Source organism: Mus musculus, chromosome 18, assembly GCF_000001635.26.
Source record: "Mus musculus strain C57BL/6J chromosome 18, GRCm38.p6 C57BL/6J".
NCBI lineage: Eukaryota > Metazoa > Chordata > Mammalia > Rodentia > Muridae > Mus > Mus musculus.
Window position 1 is genome coordinate 55,164,422 of NC_000084.6, and position 25,579 is coordinate 55,190,000.

General features: G+C 40.9%; 1 pseudogene; it reads left to right on the plus strand.

The window, feature by feature from the left end:
- Positions 1-15,418: 15,418 nt before the first annotated feature.
- On the plus strand, positions 15,419-15,498 carry Gm22597 (annotated as a pseudogene).
- Positions 15,499-25,579: the final 10,081 nt, after the last annotated feature.

A 25,579-nucleotide genomic window follows, 5' to 3' on the forward strand; every position in this document is an offset into this window, starting at 1 on the left:
TGAACGTTGTGTTTAAGAAACTATTCTGTATATGGAGCCAGACTCCTAGCACTATAAAATAATTCCTACAAAAGAGTAGACATGGTAAAAAAAATGTGACGGCATCAGCACAATTTACTTTGGGAATAGAGCAGACTGAAGAAGACTTCCCAATATGTGTTGTCTTAAGAGAAGACAAATGATGCTGCTTGAAATTGTGACTTGAAAACTGAGCAAACCATGAATCATCCCAGTGCACAATTAGCAATTGGAACAATGGAGAACAGGTTCTGTAAAGAGATGTCGCGTTGGTTTTACTGAAATAGGCTTGGCCAATCATGGGGACTCCTGGTGAATGTTGGAACATGAGAGCAATTCACATTATCTGGAAGATTAGACACCTTTGTTTCTGATTTACATAATTTTTAAGACATCATGTTTTGGGGAGAAAACAGATTCCTCAGATTAGTCAAAACATTATGTGCCATTTCAGGAGACCACTGTATAAACAGCTATAGGATGAAGTATTTGAAGCATGGCTTAGTGTAAAAAGATATGCAGAATCAATTAAAAATACTTCAGATATTCTTTAGAGTTGTATGTTATCATTATCCTGCACTAATAAGTGAGCATTATCCTGGTAAGATGAAACTCTTTGCCTGCAGATATGTCCTGATAGTCTCTGACATGACAAACCCAAGCCCTCTCCTTCCATCTGTATATGTTCCCTATTCCATATCAGACACAGCACAACCCCAAAAAGAATTCTCTCTTAAAAAGTGGTATACAGCATGATGATGAAGTGGTAGAAAATAACAATACTGAATCTATTGTTTTTGTTCCCAGGACTGTAAGTGTTGTGTGGACAGATAACTTGTTTTATTAATTATTATTCCTCAGTGCCTAGGACAGGTCCTCAAATGTAATGAGTCCACAGCTAAGAGTCTTCCTAATAAATCAAAGAAAATCCATTGCACTTTCAAAGACACTTTGCAAATATTATTCTATTAGTTGTCACAGTGATTTCCACTTGTTCTGACTTAGATTCCACTACTTCTGTTAGTTTGAATTATACAAACACAAGACAAAAAGACTTCTAGTAGTTTGCATTATATAAACACAAGATAAAGACTTCTCAGAAGAATCACCTCTGAAGGCCAGGTGTGATGACGTTGTATGCAATCCCAACATTTGGGAGATTGTGAAAAGAGGATTGTGAGCCTCAGGCCAGGCTGAGCTATATAATGCTTTCACAGCTAGCTTGATCTATACAATGAGAGTATCTCAAAATGTTGCTAAAGTATTGACAAATTAAGATTAGGTTGCATTGCTTCATTAAGATAGGTCTATCATAGGATTCCACTAGACTGCCCCTCCTGAGCATGAACTTGGATAGTATCTTAGGGTTTATGCTGTGAAGAGACATGACCAAGGCAACTCATAAAGGACAACATTTAACTGGGGCTGGTTTACAGTTTCAGAGGTTTAGTCCATCATCATTGTGGTGGGAATCATGGCAACATGCAGACTGACCAGTCCTTGAGGATCTGAGAATTCTAGATCTTGATTCAAAGGCAACCAGGAGAACCCTGTCATCAGCTGATAGCCAGGACGAGGGGCTCTTCCATCTGGATGGAGCTTAAGCATAGAACACCAATGCCTAGCCCCACAGTGATGCACTTCCTCCAACAAGACCACACCTACTCCAACAAGGCCACATCTCCTTATAGTGCCACTTCCCATGGGCCAAGCATATTCAAATCACCACAGAGAGGTTAACTTCTCTGTGTTGAGAAGCAGCCCTACTAAGGAACACACACAACTGACAAACTGAAACAACAACAAAACAAAACAAACCAAAACAAAAATAATCTATATAAAATTCTACAACAGAGGGGTTGCTTGTGTTTCATAAGAAATAACAGCATGAAGGTCTGCCCTTTAGAGATCCCTATAGCTCCTTCCATAGCTCTTGTCCTTTTGCATCTATTATACAGCATCTAAATATACTTAGTTTAAAATTAGCCAGCATTTTATTAGAGTGTGTGCATTGTGGGGTATACTGACCACATGGAGATCAGAGGGCAGCTCTCATGAGCCTGTTTTCTCCTTTAACCTTATTGGGAGGAAGGGTCTCTGCCACACAGCAGACTGGCTGGGCCATAAGCTTCCAGGCAAGACCTGTTTCTATTGCCCATTTCACAGAAGGATGCCAAGATTACAGAAGCACTCCACTGCCTCTGGCTTTTTATGTGTGTTTGGGAATTAAACTCAAGTCATTGTGCTTGTGCGGCCAGGGCTTTTACCTCTGGAGTCTAGAGCTAGGGATTCGTGACCTCTTCTCCCAGACCCAGAGAGTCCCTGGAAGAAGTGAGACAGGTGGTCTGCCATTCTCCCTCTGTTCTCTGTTGTCAGTACATTTCTGCAGACCACTTCTATTTGAAGCAAAATGCCCAAGCTCTATAAAATTTCGGAAGATGTTACTTAGTAGTTTCTATCCCAACCAATATCCCTTCAAGTTGCAGAATGCTATTTATCATACCGAGGTTTCAGGTTCAGGCATATCAGCTGTCTGGAAGTGGGAAAGGGAGGAGTGATGGAGGACTCACAGCTAACTTAGATTTCCCAAACACCACAGAATCATCCTCATGATGGAATTGTTTATACTTAAGTATGTCCCCTCAGTCTCCATCAAAACAGCCTCACCTCTAATTTACACTGAGAGGCCAATCCCCTTGGTTCTCTGAAGTCAAAGACTGTATTGCAGGGGATTAAATATTTGTCCCCTCCATGATTCCTGTTGAAATTCAATTATCATTCTAACCATGTTAAGGAAACAGACCTTCCCCAACCCCCTTCCACTAGGCTTTTAGGGTGGGATTGATGCTAAATAGACATGCTGCCTTTGGTCTCTTCTCGTTCTTCCCTGGCTGTTCTGTGTGTTGACACACCAAAAAGTCACTTGTGGATTTGTGCCTTTGTCGTGGATCAGCTTCCAGAACTGTGAGTCAGTCCTTTTCCTTCCTCTGTTATAGCCCCAGCAAATGCCAGGGAGTGAAGGAGCAGTGCCAGGAAGGTGATGGGGGCCACTCAAATTCTAACGGCAGCAAAACAATACAGGGAGAGAGCAGTTCAGAAGTCTTCTCTTCACCCACTCATCCCCAAAGATATACACTTGGGTAAGGCAGGATGAAGAACTTTCTAAGTTTCTAAGCCTCAAGGGAGTCATGGGACCTGTGCATAGAAAGATCCTGTCAGGGATGTCTGCAATAGTTGCTTGAATATTTTAACAATATTCACAGTATTCCTTTAAGCACTGTCATGATCCCACATTTACAAACAAGGAGTTGAATTCTATTTAAAAGCTCACACTCTTTAGGAGAGGAAAACACATATGGTACAATTTTAAATAAGCATCTGAAAAACTCAGTGGATCAAACAAAAACCTCAGTTATGTGGAAAAGTTCTTGTGTGGAGCTATGACCCTCTTGGTGATAATCAAGTGAAGAAGTGTTAAACTATATGTTTAACAATAAATAGGAGGAAACTTTTGGACAGGCAAAAATAAGTGTTCACAGAGAGTTTTATTTCACACGGCAGAGATGACAATATCAGCTTCTGTTGTCTTTTTTGAAATTCTAATTTTGAAATAAAAATTTTCAGAATAAATTAGTTGTAAATCAATATATTAAAAGTAAGCCTATTCTTTACACTGGACACTCTGTAAATACATATATTATTTTTAAAGGACTGTATGAGGCCGGAAGGATGGCTTAGAGATTAATTACACTGGCACCTCTTACAGAGAACCTGGGTACAGATCCTAACACCCACCTGGTGGCTCCCAATGTCACTTTAATCACAGTGGGTATCTGATGACTATTTTCTGGCCTCTGTGGCCACCAATAAAGCCTCTGGTGCACACATTCATATATACAGGCAAAACATGCATACATAAGACATTTTTAAAAACAAAACTTTGTGATAAAGAGTAATGTTTTCCCATGCTATTTTCTTTGAAAAAAAGAAAGAAAGAAAGAAAGAAAGAAAGAAAGAAAGAAAGAAAGAAAGAAAGAAAACGTCTTTTCCTGTGGAAATAAGATTAAATAAAATAAAATGAGCTATCTCTGAAAAACTCACGTCTCAGTCACTCTCCATACATGAAGCCTGTCAGGACCTGGGACTCAGGCTGGGTGTGTGATACTGTATGTGGCTGGATAAAGGATGACGTTTCTCTTTCTTCCTTGATGGAGAATTTCATGAAAGAATCTGTGTCTGCAAGAACAAGCTGCTCTACATGACACTTCATTCCTTCGCTGCTCAGTAGATTAATGCTTGTGTCTTACGGTTCATGTATTACCAGCCCCAGTGTTTAGAAATGAAAAATTGTGTGTTCAATTCATCCTTTAGGGCATAAATGTTATATGAAGAGTAGAAATTTGCATTTGGATATTCATGCCTGTTAAAAATATCACAATCTGGATAACAGGTTAAGAAATATTCCAGTCCTACTGCCCTTTCATCTTTAGCCTCCATAAAACAGTTTAATGTAGTATATGTAGAAAGGAAGGAAAAATGAAGGAGTGGGGCTGTGCAAAACTGTGTAGCTCCTAAAGAGCTTGTGAAAACATCATCATCTTTTCATGGCATGACTAGCAAGACCCATCTGTAAATCTGCTTAAAGGCCAGATCGTGGGGAACTAGAGAGATCTACAATTTTGCAGCAACACCTCAGAGGTCACTGAAGGAGCAAATTAAACTGAAGGGTAGAGTGTAAAGGAATATCCAGCCAATGATAGAGATTGCTGAGCAAAACCGAAGGGCAACAAATACAAGTCTTATCCGGTTTCTTCTCTGGGTGATGAGAGAAGGCAGTTTTCACCAGGCAACTGAAAGGAACCAACTGAAAGTGTAAATTTTCTGCCTTTAAAAATGGTTCTAAGAAGTCAATCCTTATTGTATAAGATACCATGTATTTCAGACACAGAGCCCAGACACCCATGTTCTAGAACTGACCCTGAGGCCTCATCCCTGAGAACCAACTTTCATGATATCAAACAGCACCATGCAAGGTTCCAAAGAGAAAAGCCATTACAGTTCTACCTAGTATGATGCTAGTGAACGATGACCATGACCAACATGGTACAATTACATGTATACCTTGGAGATAACCAATAGCTATATAGCTATTGCACTTAAGATCTGCCCAACAAAAAAGGCAAAAAAAATTCCTAAACCTAAGGGACAGGGGACAACGCAGAAGAAGGGGCAGAAAGATTTAAAAGTCAGAGAATTATGGAGTTTGGTGTGCGATTGTGTCTCCTAATACTACCAGAAAATAACTCCCACGTCTCACCAACATGACTTGCCTAAGCATGAGTTGAACAAAGGCAACAATAGATGTGCCCAAGTGGAAGGAGGAAAGCCCATGGGGCCTCTACCATACAGAAATAACTACAGGCAACTAAGGAATGCTGAGAGGGGGAGAAATAGTCTTCTTCAGGGGAGAGCAAACCCATTGGTTCTTCAATACCAAATAGATAGTCTGGTGAGTGTACATATAAATGATATTGTTCAGAGTGAGCAGGTTAGGTTTGTGTGTGTGTGTGTGTGTGTGTGTGTGTGTGTGTGTGTGTGTCTGTCTGTCTGTTTCTGTGTCTGTGTAGAAACAAAAGAAAAATGGGCATCAATTTGAAAAAGTAAGGTGGAACATATGGAAGAGATTAAAGGGAGGAAAGCAAGGAAGAAATGATGTAATTACAATCTCAAAAATAAAACAAAAGGGGAGTAGAAAAAAGTGTTCCATCCCCGAGGCTTAGACCTAGGTTCTAGGCATAGTACTTTGAGGGAACTAAGGCATTTTTCTTCATGTTTGAGATTTTTGCCATAATTGGGACATGAGGGGTCAAGTCTCTGTGTGGTTCCTGAGAGTTGACAGAAGGTTGAGGATAGATATACACTCTGGTGTTTTCTTTCAATGGAAGTGGTTCCTTCAGTTAGGGTATCCTAGATAATATCATCTCCTTTGTAGAAACACTGTCATCTGAAAAGAACCCTAGCTGGTAGACCTGCCCACATGTGCAAGATCACATTAGAAAATTTTTGGAGGATAAAATATATTCCAGGAAAGTGTCAACATTTCCTGCTACTTGTTTGAGACAGTGGTTGGTCTCTGTTTATGTCATTTTTATTATTATTATTATTTGATCTGAGGAAGGTCTGGTCCTTTGATGGATTTACGAACAAAGATTCCTACACTTGACTGAAATGGTTTAAGCAAATCTTTGGAGAGCACAGCTGCCTGCTCCCTATACAGTTCCTATATTCAAGAGTACCCTCAACCCTTCTGACTACAGACACTGTACCTTCACAGTGAGCCAACCACTTGGGTTCAGCCAGGACTCTATTGAACACTCAAAACAAGGTGAAGTTTTTGATTCCTGATCTTTCTGATGTTGTAGGCTGCTTCTGAAAGTCCACATAGAATGAGTCTATCATGGCACAGAAAATCATTTATTTGTGGTTATAATAAAGGAAGGGACAACATTGGAGGGTTAAATTGAAAATCATTATTCCATTGGACTTCTGCCAATGAGAAAGTTTATAAAATGTGTCTTTTACAAGAAAACAACTCCCCCTCCAATAACTGTTTCTATGAAGACCCTGAAAACCAGACATTTGTTTCAAGGAGCTTTTCCACTCTTGAGTAAAATATCAGCATTTCTGGAAGCTGTTCCAAAACAATGAAGAAAAATAATAAAATACAAAGTAATACAATCAAACTAAAAATATGTTTGTTTGGTTTGGTTTTAACTATTTATAGAATTTCTGTGACCTGAAGAATTTCCACAGTACTGTAACAAAAGCCCAAGGGAAACACACCATATCCTGGTTCACTTCCTGGCCTCCTCTTGATGGCATTTCCAGGTATGCAGGTAGCCACACTGAGAAACAGAACACTACATTATTTTTGCAGCCATCAAGTGTTCTCTGAACCAGCAGGGTGAAACACAGCTGGAAGGTGTAGAATTGCTAGTGTGTTGGTCAAAGAGCAAAGAGAAACATCTGTTAAAAGACAACATTAAAAACTTATATTGTACTTGCAAATATAAAGTTGCCTCCCAAAGAAATTAATTCCTAATTTCTAAGGTTTTTTTCCTTGATTTTTTTTTTCTTATTTTTGGAGACAGAGTTTCTCTGTGTATATTCCTGGTTGTTCTGGAACTTGTTCTGTAGACTAATCAGGCTTCAAACTCAGAGGTCCATCTACTTCTGTCTCCTGAGTTCTCGGATTAAAGGCATGTGGCACCACCTCTCAACAAATTTCTAATTTCTAGTAACTATTCTTTACACATTATTGAACTTTTTAGACCCACAAATGTGGTCAGCTTGTCTCAGTGATTTTGCTGCTATGGTTGATGCATGTTTACATTGCTTTTGTTTGTAAACATGATTATACAGTTTACATATTTTCTAATTGGCTATAAGGTCATTAATTTGTATATGATTGGATTTCTATATTTTCTGCGTTTTTCCTTAAGTTAGCAATTTTAAAAGGAAGGCTGATGTGGTTTGAATGAAATTGAACCCCAAACACTCATATAGTTGAGTGCTTGGTCCCTCGTTGGTGGAGCTGTTTTAGGATGATTAGGAGGAATGGTGTTGTTGGAGAAAGTATATCACTGGGGGCATGGGCTTGAGAGTTTCTAAAACCATGCCAGGCCTAGCTTCTCTCTTCTCTTCTCTTCTCTTCTCTTCTCTTCTCTTCTCTTCTCTTCTCTTCTCTTCTCTTCTCTTCTCTTCTCTTCTCTTCTCTTCTCTTCTCTTCTCTTCTCTCCTCTCCTCTCCTCTCCTCTCCTCTCCTCTCCTCTCCTCTCCTCTCCTCTCCTCTCCTCTCCTCTCCTCTCCTCTCCTCTCCTCTCCTCTCCTCTCCTCTCCTCTCCTCTCCTCCCCTCCCCTCCCCTCCCCTCCCCTCCCCTCCCCTCCCCTCCCCTCCCCTCCCCTCCCCTCCCTTCCCTCCCCCCCCTTTCTCTCTCTCTCTCTGACTTCAATTTGTTGATCAGGTGTAGGCTCTTAGCTATTGCTCCATCACCAGTACTGCTTGCCTGCTGTCTGGCTACCTGTCATGATGGTCATAGACTCATGCTCTGATACTGTTAGCAAGCCTGCAATTGGATACTTTGTTTTTGTGAGTTTCTGTGGTCATGGTGTTCCTTTACAGCAATAGAAAAGTAACTAAGACACATGATATTGCCAGATAATAATGAATATCTATCTGTCTGTCTGTCTATCTATCTATCATCTATTTATCATTGAGGGGGGTAGGGAGAAAGAAACTGTATGTGCTTTATGTGCTTATAGTATGCATAACTACATACCATTAGTTTTTTTAACAATCACATAGATACATATGACCATTCCACTTTAAAAGACAAGATGTAAGCCCTGACAGTGTAGCTAATTGCTGAAACATCTGCATATGGTCATGTTTTCAAAATTCCCACCACCCATTCAGAAGAAAGAAAGAACAAAAGAAGGAATAAAAGAACGAGAGGAAAGGAAGAAAGGTAGGAAGAAAGGAAGGAAAGAGGAAAAGAAAGAAGGAAGGAAGAGAGAAAGAAAGAAAGAGAGAGAGAGGGAGGGAGAGAGAGAGAGAGAGTCAAACTCAACAATCAGGACTGATTTTGAATTGGAATTTGAACTCAGTAGTCATTTAAACTTTATTGCTTTCTCTCTGCTAAGCCTCTGTAATCCTGGCACTCTGAAAACTGAGACAAGAGAGTTGCTGCAGGGAGCCTGAAATCACCCTGGGCTACATAGAGAGTATATACCAATCTAAACTACATGGAGAAACTCTGAAAGACATAAAATTATTCTGTGCACCAGCTTTGAATACATTCCTCTTTAAGAAACATGCAGAACAAATGACATCGATACTCTGGTTGCTAACTTCCAATATAAAAGAATTCAAGAACCTTCAACTTCAACTAAGATTCATCACCAGATAAGGCAATTGTCTGCATAACATCAACAACTAAAACTCCAGATATTTTTCTTTTTCTTTCAGGTTATACTGCCCAAGGGCCTGAGGTGTTCGATTTTTGTCATAATTCATTTGGCAGGTCTGACAAAGATAGTTCAGTCATCTGGTCTACCAAAATATTTTTCAGCATCAGGGTACATACTTGATTTGGATCCAGGAATAAATGGCTCTCCAAAGGCTTTCTGGTAGTTTGATGCTGTGATTCATCAACTGAAGATAGCAAGACTTAATTTTACTGAATCAGGAGCACATTTAAAATGCTCACAAGTCCCTGAATATTATGGTGTAAAATAAATTTTATTACATTCAATTCAATGATGCTTAGAATGTTTGCCATCAGTCTTTTAGTCACAGGATTTAGTGATGTTTCAAGATTATTGTCTTTTTTAAAGTGTAAATAAGTTAATTTAAAATATGTTCATTTTTCTTGGACTTAGTTTAAAATGGCCTATATTCAATCATTTTGGAATAATAATAGCTTGTTCTTTAGTCACAAAGTTACAGTCACACCTTGTTTATCCAGAGTCACTTAGAATAAAAATGTCCCATAAAATTTTAATAAAAAAGGTTTTTTTTTCTGTATTTATTTTTACATTTATTCAATTTGTAGGGGTGAGGTGGGGGTGTTGCTTACATGTGTGAGCACATGCATGTCACAGTGTGTACAGAGTTCAGAGCACAATTTTTGAAGTTGGTTCTCTTCCTCAGCCATGTGGTTTCTGCAGGCCTCCAGGGTGCCCCTGGATCTCACTTCCCTGTTCTTACAGGTAGACCTGGATCCATCCACCCTATTTGAGACTTTGGTCTTCTATTCCGCTTAGATTCAGGGATTGAACTCATGTGGTCAGGCTTGGTGGTATCTTTCCCACTGAGCCTTGCTGATTGCCCAAGATGTTCCATTTAGGAACATTTTCTATCTTATCTTAAGAATGTCTCAAAAATTTTTTTTTCTTCTTTTTTTTTTAAATTTTATTTTATTTTTATTAGGTATTTTCCTCGTTTACATTTTCAATGCTATCCCAAAAGTCCGCCATACCCACCCCCCCAATCCACTACCCACCCACTCCCCCGTTTTGGCCCTGGGGTTCCCCTGTACTGGGGCATATACAGTTTGCAAGTCCAATGGGCCTCTCTTTGCAGTGATGGCTGACTAGGCCATCTTTTGATACATATGCAGCTAGAGTCAAGAGCTCCGGGGTATTGGTTAGTTCATAATGTTGTTCCACCTATACGGTTGCAGTTCCCTTTAGCTCCTTGAGTAATTTCTCTGGCTCCTCCATTGGGGGCCGTGTGACCCATCCAATAGCTGACTGTGATCATCCACTTCTGTGTTTGCTAGGCCCCGGCATAGTCTATCATTATTACCCCTTTAGATTCAATACAGTTTGGATCAATGACACAATTTCAACATCCTAATGACTTCAAGTTTTTCTGTATTTAACTTTTAAAAAATTACCAACAAATAAATAATAGATAAATGTAAATAATGAAATATACCAAATCATTAATAATAAATTAAAATATGGAATAAAAAATAAATGAACCACCAAAGAAAGTCTCACTTTCATCCTTAATACTCCAGAGACAAAAGATGCTGTCTTTGTTCTGTCTTCTGGGTTTAAACACAGGAAAACTCTCTAGGGTCTTAAACACCTTTTACTCCTTTCTCTTCCTCCTGAGGGCTGGGATTACAAGCATCTATCACTTTACCCTGGTAATGCAGTGGTGGTAGGCAAACAGTCTAACCAACCCAGCTACATCCCCAACCTTGTTTTGCCTTTTTGACAGTGGTTAAGTTTTCTTCTCTTTTGTTTACTATGATTTTTGTATTAAAATATTTTTTTTACTTTTTATTCATCTAGAAGTCAACTACAGAGAACATAGATTCTCCCTCCCATACTTTATTTTCTTCTTGACTTACAATTCCATGTGGCAATGTGCTGTGTTGAGTGATGACTCAACCTTCTACCCCCCACCCTCCCACCCTCCAAATATGTCCCTCTCCCAGTATCCAGAGCACATTAGTGCTACTTTTGTTAGAACAACAACAACAACAAAAAGAAGACCATTGGAGGAGACACACTTAAAATTCATGAAAGGGTAAGTTTGTTCTCAATACTTTGAATAGCCCTAGATGCCAAAGACAGGTCTCTGGGCCTTTATTCCTCAGAGATACAGAAAAAAAGACAGAACAGAGAAAGAAATGTGAAAACATAGGCAGAGACACTGGAACCCAAAATAGGAGTGTTCTGCCAAAGCACTTCAGATGATGTATAAGGGCTAGCTGGTAATTGATAAGAAATCAATAATGATTTTTGTTTTTAAATACAAGCTCTTGTGTAGCCTAGGGATGGCCTCAGAGGAACTATATGGCTTGAATTCTTGATCTTCCCACTTCTACCTCCAGAGTGCTTTGATTGCAGGCTAATCTACCACACCTGCTTTGTGTGCTGCCAGGGTTCAAACCCAGGACCTTGATCGTACTAGAGAAGCGCTCAACCAACTGATACACATTTCCAAACGTTTCTGTTCTAACCAAATCTATGTTTCAGTGTTACTATTCCAACTACAGAAAATGGCCATGTTCTCTGGTGTCCACAAGCAGGCCTTGAAGGCACTGTAGCCAGTTCCTAACCCCTGCTTGTCATCAAACTGTGTCTTTTGTCTTATTTTTAAGAGCTTATATTAGTTGTCTCACTATTGTGACAAGGGCCTGACATAGTCAACTTACAGAAGGAAGGCTTTATTTCCACTGACAGTTCCAGGGTTCAGGACTTCATGACAGGAAGTCCTTTTGGCACAAGCTTGACACAGCTCATCATACTGCATGCAGTCAGGAAACAGAGAGAGAAATTCTTTATGGTTTGTTGGGCCTCTCTGACTACCACTTCATAGGGAGCTGACCCACCTGTGGCATTGGGGATTTTCTTCAACAACCACATGGCTTTAGGGACTGCCCCTTTCAACTCATGCAAAGTACCCTCTTTCAAAACCTTTAAGCCACTAATTTTACTATCCTTCTACATGGTTTACCCATCCATAAGCCACTGAAGAAGTCTGCATTATCAATGAAAAGCTTTTAAAGGACATGATCTTTGAAGGCTCATTGCAAGGACCATTGAAGGACCAAGACAGTTGGATCATGGGTACTTAAGGCAATACTTAAAAATAGAAGTGTCAACAGGGCCCAATATAGCATGAATAAAAAATATATATATCATCACTTGTATCAATTATTTTGTCAAAGAGCAATGTTTGACACAATCTCATGCTTGGGGCATACTTTCTCACTTAGCCCTCCATAATCCACAGACATTTTTTCCATGTCCAGTTCCCCCTTCCCAAACTGCAGCTGCTACAGAGCTATTGCTCATCTCCCCAACCTTTGTCTCTCTGGCACTAGCTTGTGATGCTCAGCCTGGCTTAGGATCAAGGGAGCAAGTCTTTCTATAGTCTTTTGTGCTTGCCAATGAAGCTATCTTCTTGTTTCACTCCAGGCTCCTGACTAGCACAATGGCCTTTGCCTCCTTGGTAGCATTGGCTTGTGAAAGGGGCAAGCTTGCACTGATGTGGTTGTATGTCTTCTCATCCTTCATATAGAGCATACAAATTCCATTTCAGCAGGAAGCATACTGTCCCATGCAAGATGGTCAAACATGTCTACACTAAGATCAGCTCCAGGATTGTGTTTTATCCCTCATTGTAACTTTAACCCTTCTGTGTTCTGCTAGACCTTGATTGGGGCGGGGGATGGGGTGAGGAAGGATTGTGCTGTGGAATACGGTTGGCAGAGATAGGAACAAACATTGACTCACCCCAGATAAGGCACCAAGGATGGAATGAAGAAATTATGCTACCCAAGTCAAGTCAGTGCAGTATTGTGGTTATTTCTAGGAATATACGTAAAGCCAAGCCAACTTTATCCTACAGATTTTACTCTAGTCTGGGTAAGAACTCACGTAACTTTCATCTATTTTCTGAGTTCAAAGAGAGCAAGCCAAGCTGCTCTCCTCCTTCCATTTCAATTTGGAAGAAGCAAACCTAGAAGACAAGGTCAGGTATAATGAATGAAAATTCATTTTAACTTGATCCTTGTTAAAACGAAAGGCAAATGGGAAAGCAATGTAATTACATCTTAATTCAAAACATAATGAGATTATGATTTTAAGTTTTTCTTTTTTTTCTTTGTAACTAATTTCATGTATATTTAAAATGTATATAATAAAGTGTTGGCAAAAAGAAAACACAAAACTCCAAAGCCTAGAAGATTTATGGGACTTCATCCACATGATATCTGTAATTAGGGACAGTTCTGACCTGAAATTGGACTCTGGACTTCCAACCAAATACTCTTTTTTCTTATAACAAGCATTTTTGCAGGCATGCCAACCTTCTGGGGCCTGAGATATGTGCCCAGAGCTTGACAAGCCAAGGGGTGAATTAGCGAATACACTCTGGTGCTATCAAAGACTCATATAAGCAGTTCATCAGCTACCAGCCAAGTGGCAAATTGGGATTGACTGAGAGTGCAGAGCAGCTGCCGACTTGCAAAGTAGTGCCCAAAAACACTTGGCTTTCCCCCATGCAGTCTTTAAGAGAGCCATCTCAGAAGCAGACCAGCCTTCAGTGCCCAAACAAACAAAGCTAAAAGTGGGCTCTGTCCTCATTGGACTTCTCTTGATTGTATCACGATCTCTAGTCATCCCCAAGACCTTTCGGGTGAGTCTGGCGTGGAGTCTCATGGTTACTGCTGAGGCTACAATGCCTGGACATCAAAGATTAGAGAAGAGTTGTATTGAGTATCGCATCTACATTACTCAAGACAGCTGATTTTTTTTTTAGAAATAAAAACCAAGGTGCCATTGTTATAGGTATGGTCTTATGGATGGACTTGGGCTTGCGGAGAGGTCTGTAGATCAAAAGAAGTCAGAAAACGGCTAACAGGGCAGAGCTAGCATTATAGATAGAGGCAGGCAACAGGCTTACTGGTCATTCAAAGTGGACAAGCACTGGCCTGCAGCTAAGTGGTGCTTCTGCCATTCTGTAGAACCTTGGCTTCTTTGTTTGCATTGCACAAGAACCAGGTTGAGAATCTACTTTGAGGTCACTCATGGCAGGTCAAATTCTCCTATCATCAGTGGCAATACTCTGGCTTTCCCCTAGTCAATCTTAAAGCATATTTCAGGCAGATACTCCTATGGAGACATATAGATTTTCCTTGACCAACCAGACCATCCTCATTTTGGTTCTCAACAGCACCCCAAACTTCCTTAAAAGTGCTCATTCCCTTTCATGCACAATGTGGGGAGAAGTTTCCATCAAGGGGGCATCTGGCTTGTTTTGTCAGTGGGACACTTTCTAGTGGGATATTGGCTTTTGTGATGGCTAACAATCCTAAGGACAGTTGCTGTTGAATCATGGTCTTTAGAGGTCTAAAAATTTTCTACTCAGTATCCTGTCAAAGTGAAGAAGCCTACCTTTACTGCTGAGATTTGTGTCTGCTCTAGGAGAGTTTTTGTTTAACTTGGAATTAGTTTATGTACCTCTAGCCCAACTAGAGGATGTTCTGTCCACAAATGATAACCAGCTGTTAAAAGAGGAAAACTCAAGAATGTTAAGTAAATATCCATTAATTATGGGGCTGGGCAGAATTTTGAGCCCCACATAACTCAAACTATTGGCATACATTCAAATGGGTTTATCTGCAGTCTTTGACTTTTTCTTAGAAAAAAATTCACCAAGCTTGGGGGGGGGGTAAATCACACAAAACATCTCAATATTTTGTGCTTCTACTATAATGCAGTGTACACCATTCATATCTCCACCCCATGTTTTCTGAAGAATTAGAGTATGCAGCAAAATAGCCTAAGTCTGAAGCAACGTGACTTTCTTAAAATCAGCTAGGTTTATGAAGGTCAGACCTCATATACTGCTTCAGTGAGTAAAACCAACTGATGCACAAACATAAGTACCTGAGTTTAACTTCCCAGCACCCAGTTGATAAAACTTAATACCTACGTGTATCTGTAATTTCTGAGCTATGGTGGAGCAGAGACAGGAGGATTTCTGGGGCTTGGTGGTTGCCAGATTATCTCCAAGTTCAGGGAGAGACCCGGACTCAAGGGAACAATGCAAGAAATTGTACAACAGAATACCCAATAGCCTCCTCTGTCCTCTGTATGCACATGGACAGACATTGTGTACCATCAGATGTATTTGTATACATGCCCCCCCCCCAAACAGACCAAAGAGAAACAGAGAGAACCCCTCCACAGTACTTGAAACTTTATCCCAGAAATTATTATCATTGGAAAATTTGAAAGTACAAGCATATGTAATGAATATATTTCGCTTACATAGCTACTGGACTATAGCATGAATGAAAACTATTCACTGGTGCTCGCTTCCGCAGCACATATACTAAAATTGGAACAATACAGAGATTAGCATGGCTCCTGTGCAAAGATGACCCGCAAGACTATTCACTGGAAAGCAGAAGAAAGACGATTGGTTTTCTTTGTTGCAACAAAGTTTCCTTCGTATTTTTCATTTGAGGCAGTCCTTGTCATGTAGGTCATGTTGTTCCTAGTCTCAGAAATCTCCTGTCTGAAGATACACAGGTTCTGAGATTAGGGGGTATGTTCCATCATGTCTGCCCAAGAATTTCTTATTTGCAGGTCATGCAAAAACTGTGGAGATGGACAACCACCTTTCTGCTCTCAGAGAGGAATGAAGTAGAACTACAAGCCCCACCCCTGCTGCCTTTAGGTTCACTCATGTAGGTCTGGACACCTTAGTTGCCTATTTTGGACTGAATTGTATCCTCAAAACATATTGCTGAAGCCCTATCACTGAGTGTGACTGTAGACATAAATGATATCATGAGATGGGACTCTCCTCATCCAATAGGAATGGATTTGAGATGGGAAGAGGAGAAGATACAGGAAATCTTCCTCAGCCCCCTGCTTAGACCAAGGATGGAACACAGGAGGACCCAGCTGGGAGGCAACCATGTACTGACTATAAAGAGATGTTTCATTTAAAAACAACTCTGAGGCCATCCTGTGCTGGATTTCTGACTTCTAGATCTATGTGAAAATAAATGTTTGCTATTTAAGTCACCCACTCCATGGCAGGCTAAAAGTGTGAGCACCCTTCCTGCCTCTTGCCTACAGTTTTAGCTATTCCAGGGTCAACCATGCTTTGAAAATATTAATGACTGTTTTCAGAAGTAGTCTATGGAATTTTAAAATTTGAACCATTCTGATTAGCATGATGAAATCTTGTACCATCCTGCTCAGTTATGCCCAGGATGTGAATCATCCTTTGGTTTTGTATGACTGTGATGTATAGTCTACCTGCCCTATGGCAGTTAGAGAGACCACATAACTTAGATTCTAGTATATGATAATTATGTTATTATCAGCTGTAAATATCAATGTCTTGCCATGTCTAATGTTTTTGTTTTGTTTCGTTTTCCAAGACAGGGTTTCTCTGTGTATCCCTGGCTACATCTTAGAATTCACCCTGTAGACAAGGCTGGCCTCAAACTCAGAGAATTGCCTGCCTCTGTATCTGAGTACCAGGATTAAAAGTGTCTGGCTATTATATCTAATTTTAAAATGATTCTTTGCTGTAGACAAGAGTCCATAGGGTAGACATGACATATAGAGTTTGGTACTAGCCACAATTTAAGGCACATACTGATGGTTTTGGAATGTGTGTACCATTGATTTATTCTACAATACATGATATTTCAATGTAAAAACCTCCTGAAAACTGATTCTTGTGTAGAATTAATTTGAGATAGATCTGTCTGCCTGTTTATCTATTTATCTATCTATCTATCTATCTATCTATCTATCTATCTATCTATCTATCATCTATTTATCTGTATCATCAGTCATCTATCTGTCTTCCTGTCTATCTGCCTGTCTGCCTGTCTGTCTGTTGTCTGTCTATCTGTCTATCTCTGACTTGACATACTGTTCCTTTTCCTTACACTGTCTTGTGCTGTCATCTGCCCTGCTTTTCCTGTGTTCTATGGCTTCAATGTGACCACAGTGATGCCTCTGGTACAGAACCAAGCTTTGCTTTGGTGTTTTTGTCACTTGAATGGTGGTGCTAATCTCCAAACATTAGGATCTCTGCTTTCTTTCTTTACCTTTGGAGTCCTACTTTAGAGCTGATATCTTTGTCTAGTCAGTATATCTTTCTCTTCTCATGTCCTTCCCCCCTTTCCTTCTATTGTTCCCTTTTCCTCTTCCTTTTTCTTTTTAAAAGACAAATCTATAAAATTAAGATTATTTAAAATGACACGTCCATCTCTCCATGAGCCTTTGATGTGCTGCTGAGTGTCTGTCTCAGCGCTTCCCAAACACTAAGCTAGAAGTGTACGAATGGAGCTATGCCCCACCCCTTCTTTTTATTTTATGATACTACAAATCTGAGCCTTCTTTTGAACAGTCCATACAAGGGATCTCCAAGCTGGGCCAGGGTGAATACAGGTTCAGCCTTGTGGGTCCCTTGCATAGATTTCAGTTTTTGCATCTGGCATGCAATTAGGAGTCATTGTTTCTTCTGCACTTTTCTCATTGTCACCACATAAACATCAATGTATGTTGGAACCCAGACTGTTAGGACATCAAAATCTTTCCTTGTAGTTTTTTTGTGATGTATTGAATCAGTGGAACTATGCAAGAGAGTGTTAATGCCCCCCAAACCCGCATATAGATGCCCCAGCTCCAATGGGATGGTATTAGTCATGAGTTGCCCATATCCTTATAGAAGGACCTCCCTGACCACTGTGGTCACATTAAAATGAGGAGTCAGAGAGACGATGAATTCTTAGGAGGAGGCAGGCTCTCACCCCACATCTAATCTGCTATTACTTCCATCCTGGATGTCCCAGCCTCTGAACCTCTATTGTTTGTCAGCCATCCAGTCTGTGGGATTCTGATACGACAGCATAAACTGACTAAGACTGATATAACCAATACTGGCTGGAGGCTCGCCTAAATTCACAAGTGTTTCATCTGAAGCACATCTTTACGCAGGAGGTTAGATGAATCCCTAGGGATGTTTCTTGATTGGATGTGTTATATTTCATTTCAACTCAGCTCCTGAGATAAAGTGAATCTCTTATTAAAAAGAGTGAGGAAAAAAAAAAAAAAAACAAACCAGCATTGTCATAGCTCAACAAACCTCTGAACTATTCTATTCTCTTCTAACATCTTGTGCATTCTTGTCTGTCATGCACCCTTCAACACCTTCCCTGGACACAAGTCCAGGGGCAATCTTAGTGAAGAGTCGCATACTTAACAGGAGTGTGCTTTGTAAAGGCTAAATACATAAAAGGAGAGCTGGCTGCAGGTCCTGGATTCCATTCGAGCACTTCAAAACCCAAAGAAAACACAGCCTAGCACATCAGAACAAACAATACCAACTGTGAAGGGGACAGAAGACACACCATAACAAGCACCACTCGCTCATGACCTGACATCCTTTTCTTCCCAGAATTAGACGCATCATTGATGAGTGTTGACAGTGTGGGTGAAAGACACTTTTACTCCTCCCACTGTAAGTTCTCTGGATAGAAGCCTATCAATTAGACAAACAAAATAAAGATGAACTGGGTGGTGGTGGCACACGCCTTTAATCCCAGCACTTGGGAAGCAGAGGCAGGTGGATTTCTGAGTTCGAGGCCAGCCTGGTCTACAAAGTGAGTTCCAGGACAGCCAGGGCTACACAGAGAAACCCTGTCTCGTAAAAACTAAAAAATAAAAATAAAAAAAATAATAAAGATGAACACAAGAGAAACAGGACTGTGGAGAAGAAAGAAAAGCATACTAATTTGGTATTAGTCAGACTAATACCAGTATGTTTTATGTCAGACAGGAGTCTTCAAATAGAAATGTTGAATCAAAGAAATGATTAAGCAGGAACTTTTGCATCAGGGTCTCATTGGATAACCCAGGATGCCCCTGAACTTTCTATTTTCCTGGCCAATCTCCCCAGTGCAAGGATTACACATGCACATGCTCATATGTATGCCAAGTTTGACAAAGAACAGAGAGTCATAGGAAATTGTGATAGACAAGAAAGATGAGTTAATGGTAACAACTAGAGGAAACTTAGCAAGTCCTGTCCTCTGAGTTTCCAGATCCCCAGCATCCTTCTAGCTTCAGACGTGATACACAGTCCTTCCATTCTCCTGCTTAAAGAGAGGGCAGCTCTAACAGGAAGGTCTTATGGCTTGCCTCAGTAGAAGAGAGATAAGTCAGAGTGGCCTCTCATTGCCTCTTCTTTGTCAGCTCCCGTTAGTTTCAAATACCTGATATCTTGAGATTTCCCATTCTAGGCAATCATGAACACTGTCAACAGATAAAAGAGAGATTACTTGAGACTCTCTTCCTTTACTCTGGCTACAGCTTTAGAAGCAGATATAAAGCTTTTCCTTTATCAATCAAGCAACAAAATGTATGCCCAGGACTCTCAAAGAAGATAAGACAAGGCAGGGCAAAACAATAGCCAGGTGTTCCTTAAATAAGAGATTCCAATTTGCCTAGGTGGTTACAAATTCCCTGAGGTGAAAAGTTTTCAGAGCATGAAACAATTGTCTTTTTCCTCATAACTATAGGAACTCTTTCTGTTAAATTGTTGGTGTTAATATTTACATGGTCCTTTTTCTTTGTAATGCTAACAAAGAATAATTGCCACATGTAATTTTAGGTCATTAGTATTTGAATTATCAAGCCTCAGGATGTTTTGCTCCAGTGCCATCCTGTTCTAAGTAGTTATCCTTGGTGCCTTCGTTTTTCTTCTCACCCTGAAAAGTTATGAGAGTCACATAAAGCTATGTAGTTGTGACAGTCTTTTCTGGAGTCAATTATTCTGTACTTTTTCCTTTTGATAGGATAAAAAGTGATCAAGGATGATATCTTTGGCAGGCCCATGCCTAGGTCTGCCCCCTAAGAAATTATAGCACACACTTAGGACAATTTATTCTTCATATGTGAAGATTCATGAAATAATCTCAAGGGTTTGTTTTGCGGGAAAGCGTTGTCAAGACCCGTCTCCCTACATCACTCATTTAATTATTGCTTCACTCCATGCCAGCAATCACATGCTCTGCAAAACCATGAGGGTTATTTTTGCATTCAGTTAGCTTCCTGTCTGTGATTACCAACCTTGATTGTCAACTTGAGTTGAGTGAGAAATGCCAAGACGCATAGTGTGAAGAACTGCCTAAAGAGTTTCCACCTGCTCGCACCCACACATGGCCAAAGCTTAGCTACCAACCAATCAAGTACCATCTACCTTCCTTCCCAAGTGAGGCTGTAAAAACCCCTTGCTCACAGTGCTAACGTAGAGATTTCTGAATCTCCAGTTCTCAGGGCTGCACTGATTTGTGAATCCTTACCAACTTTCAAATAGGCTCTTACATTAACTTTGTCTAAAGCTTTATTATTTTTTTAATGGCAAAAAAAAACCAAAAACAAACAAACAAACAAACAAAAAAACCTCAAACTATCCTGATGCTTGTTAAAAACAATGATGCAGAAATTGGTCTTAGCTCTGTGTGACTCTGGACATGAAGCTTGGGTGCCCTGGGGTCATGAGAACAGAATGCAGAAAGGGGTCAGGCAATTATAGGGCAGGGATGCCATTCTACAAACGGCAGTTCTGAGAATGTCCTCAGTCCATCAGTAGATTTTGTTCTTGCTGAAGGCCAGGAATGCCATAAGGAAGTTGTGCTTCCAAATCTTTCTTATCTCTTCCCGTAAATGAGCATCTATTCATGGAAACTGCGTCAACAAAAGTGAGAGACACCTGGACTCATCTTGGATGGGCCAACTTCACTGACCATCTGCCCCACTGAAATCTCCATTATAAGTCCTATGAGAGGCCATCCACCCTATGTCTACTGTCTCAGTGGTAACCCATTTTCTGGGATTCCCCACTCCTGCAGTATAGAATTCTAATCTCTCTCTCTCTCTCTCTCTCTCTCTCTCTCTCCCACATTTGAATCCATACTAAACTGCTTTGTGGAACTCACTCTCTGTTTTCTATGAATTTTCCAGATATAATCTGGAAGCCAACTGATTCAGTGGAAGGGTTGTTTGATCATGAGTTTCCAGTACAGTAACTCCTGAGTGAAAGCCCACATGGGGCTGAGAGGAAAGGCCTGTATCACTCTCAGAGGCCTCTGTGTCTCCCCTCCCCATTTCAGGGAAGTACAGCAGAGAGAGAGAGAGAGAGAGAGAGAGAGAGAGAGAGAGAGAGAGAGAGAGAGAGAGAGAGTTGAGGGGAATTGTGGGGGAGGGGTACACTATGATTGCTGTGGTTGCAAAGTAAATCTTGCAAGATCAGTCTAACTGGAATCTTGTGAAATTCAGCCAAGGTGATAGAAGTCATCTGAGAGATAGTGATACAGTGGGTGAGGACTTCTGGGTATTTATGCTACTGTGGCAGTAAAGGCTCATTTAGGAAAAATGGCTTCCTTATGGTCAAGAGAATGGAATCTCTGGCCTGATCAGGAGATCTAACATTACAGGTGTGTAGCTTAATTATCCCCCCACCCCACCCCCAGCAGATTCACCTGAAGCCATCCTAAAGCGATGGGAGGAATAATTATCCCCTAATGAGATCATGTGCTTTTCTTCCTGGAACTGATGTTCTTTGTGAAGCCTTTTACAGAGCCTCGGGGATGCAGCTTTGTAAGTCTACCTAGATGCAGCTTTGTAAGTCTGCCCAGTTTTTGTAACCACCAAAATGTGTAACTTTTCCTTTTCTTCCATCTCTTTCCTAAGCATGCTTTCCCTAATACTTTGGACTTCACTATTTCTCTACCTCCTCACTCCCCTCCCCCACTGCTAAGTGGCTACCCACACCAGCCTAACTCAAAGGCATCTTTCATTCATTCTTTCCTCATTTCCTTCTCCCAGCAGCTGCCAAGGACATAAAGCTTGCCTGCCTTGGAATTGTCTTTTAAATTCTAAAAATAAAATAAAAAATAAAATAAATGTTTTTATGCTTCCTTTTCAGTCTATTTTCAGTCTAAAAATCTGTTTGTGTGTGTGTGTGTGTTTCTTTGTTTGTTGGCTTGCTTGTTTAAACCACATTTAGACCCCCAAGAGGGGATTTTTAACTTCCCCAGTATCAATTAGCAATTGAAGGTCAGAGATGCTGCCTGAATGGATCTGGGTGGATTCTTGCTAAAGCCAGGGTTTCCAGGAGGACACACACAAGGACAGGGTTTAATTAAAAACAAAGCATGCAGGAGCCAGACTTGGTCAAGGAGAGAGCCTTTGCATTATTACATGCATCATGAATTTACTTTTGCAGTGCTGGTGGTGTGACCCAGAGTCTTGCTATACTTACCGCGCAAGTGCCATCACACTGAGCCACACATCCTGTCCATTGGTGCTTTGAAAACTATACATTTGTTTAGGTCTGCAAAGAACTTTGGATATTTCTCAGAAATGAGAGCACTATAAAGAAACATACCTGACTGCTGAGATCAGGCTATGCCCTACTTTAAGTTACTACATATTGTACGCATGTGTAATATTTAGGTTGTACACTGTCCTTGGAAACTGCACCTCACAAGGCACCTTTTGATTCCATTTTAAGGGAAGGGACCAGGATGACAGCAGCTCTTGGGTGGAGCCAAAAACTATACCATCTGTCCAGCATCCTCCAGCACAGACTGATAGATGACTTATTCTGGGGGGACCCCATAAGTTTATGGAATAGAATTGGAACTGTGGGGACATGTGGGCATATTAAAATCATATCAGGAAATCCAGGCTGAAGAATTTACTAGGCACACTAAACCAAGGAACAAGAGTAACACCTTTACCTGCCCACATAAAGTGGTGGCTCTCCAACACTAAAATCATGACTGAACATCTGATACTTGGCGTCTCCAAACGAGGACTCCCTGACTCCTCTGTCTCTCCGATATTGACACAGCATATCAGTACACTTCCTGCCTTTCCACTTCTTCAATCCTTTGTACTTGGAACAGATTTAATGTCTCAAGCTCCTGTTTTCTTTTTCTTTTTCTCTTTTTCTTTTTCTTTTCCTTTTAATAGATATTTTCTTTATTTACATTTCGAATGTTATCCCCTTTCCTGGTTGCCCCTCCGAAAACCCCTATCTCATCTCCCCTCCCCCTGCTCCCCAACCCACCCACTCCCGCTTCCTGACCCTGGCATTCCCCTATACTGGGGCATAGAACCTTCACAGGATTAAGGGCCTCTACTCCCATTGATGACCAACAAGGCCATCCTCTGCTACATATGCGGCTGGAGCCATGGGTCCCTCCATGTGTACTCTTTGGTTGGTGTTTTAGTCCCTGGGAGCTCTGGGGGTACTGATTGGTTGATATTGTTGTTCCTCCTATGGGGCTGCAAACCCCTTCAGCTCCTTGGGTCCTTCCTCTAGCTCCTTCATTGAGGACCTCATGCCTTTCACCATCCTGATGAATCCTGTGGCTTCCCTCACAAACCCAATTCCATCAGTTCCGTTCCTCTCTCTACCAGAGACTGGTCTGGTTTGTCACTCTATCAATACAGACTTTCTCAGCCCCACTTTGAAAAATATGAACTCTGTGGTGGCCCTTTACCAAGCATTCATCCAGTACCTCACGCACACATAGTTAGATGTATAGATAGACATTTACTACATAGTGTGTGATGTAAGAGACAATACTAGTCACTAAGATCAGAATAAAGAATCTCTATTCACCTCAGCTTGGCTACCAAGGTAGGCAGATTTTTATGGCATCAAAACTGCTAAATGTATTGTTGTCCAATGACTGTGTGGGAAGGCACAGGCCCATGTTTGTCTGTGTTTCTGCCATAAAGGACTTGCGACAGTGCCTTTTATGTATTTATTTTTATTGGTATTGGAATTTCCTCATCTATACATAATGAACAGTTATCACTTCCAATGTTAAAAAACCTCTTCCATTGTGAACCATACATCATGATCCCATCAACAGCCACTCAGGAAAACCTTTCACCCAGTTCTGCCTTCTGGTGTCTCATTTCTTTTTCCTTATAATATTTGGACACTGCTACAACCATAACATCATAAAACGAAGAGTTTGGGATGGAGAGAGCCAGGAAAAGGGTTCCCAAAGAATGGCTCTTCTCCTCCCAGCCCAGACAGGACAGGGTGGTGAGTTACTGGAGGAGTTGGGTGATTAAAGAACTTTCCCTGTGGCTAGAATGTTTGTTTAGAAAGCCAGAAGAATTATCTGATAAACCCGGTAACCTGCTTGTGACTCTTGTAATGTAAATGATACAAGCAATAAAGTGGGAAGCTGACAGCCTCTTACAGGACAGATCAAGCCAAACGATTCCTTTTATATTCATTTACACAAGAAAGCAAACCTTTTATTCCTGGTTCCTGACACACACTGCAGCAGCACAGCCTGTCAATTGTTTACTGGGTTGAGGAGAATGCCAGGGGTGGGAGGTGCCAGCCTCAGTCTCTGTTTCTCCTGGAAGCTTCAAGGAAGCTACCCCAGCTTTTAAATGTGGCAAGGGGGGGGGGGGGGGAGAGGATTTACACAGAAGGAAGAATTGATTCTCTCTGGGCCATAAGAACTTCCATACCTCCTCCTCATTAATATTCCAAAAATGATTTTGCCTTCTCTTTACCCGGGAGGACTTGACTCAAAATGTATTTAATTTTTAAGTGGGCATACAGAATCATGCAAAACAAAACAAGTGCTTTCCAGCAAGAACAAAAGCACACAGACTCACAGACCCAATACCCTATCTTATTTGAAATTCCTGGAAGCATTCTAGGAAATGAGGTGGTGAATGTTAGTTGCAGGCAGGGAAAGTGGGGGCAAAGGAAGGGAGGGGATGGAGGGGGGAGGAGAGGGAGAGAAGAGGAGAGGAGAGGAGAGGAGAGGAGAGGAGAGGAGAGGAGAGGAGAGGAGAGGAGAGGAGAGGAGAGGAAAGGGAGGGAGAGAAGGAGGGAGGGGAAAGAGAGACAGAACTAGAGACAGACAGAGTTAGAGAGACAGACAGAGAGACACACAGAGAGATTTGTTAGCTAATTTTTTTGAGAGGCAGACCCCCTTCCAGGATATGTATATACTGGGTTTTAAATTTTTACTTTATTTATTTTTTTATTGGGAAATAACATCTCCTTGCTTTTCATCTCCTTCACACACAGGCCGAGGCAAACAAGGTGAACAGATGTGCTCAAAGAATTAACTCTGGCCCGGGGAACACAGGGAGGAAATATTTCCTTTGAAATAACCACCTTTAAATTCCATTAGTTCAATCTGATAGAGAGGGATCTGGGCAAGGAAATGATTTAAACAGCCAGGCTGTTTGTCCAGACACGGAGCCCTTTTGTCATATGAAAAACCTGAAGACAAATTGAATATTTCTCCCATAAACTGGCAAGAGTTTAACATCCTGGCTGGAAGGAGACAACCACATTTGTTTGACTGTTAATAAATTCACCTAAGTAGGGATTTTTCTTTCTCCACCACGTCCCCAGCCCCCCGCCCCATTTGTTCAGAAC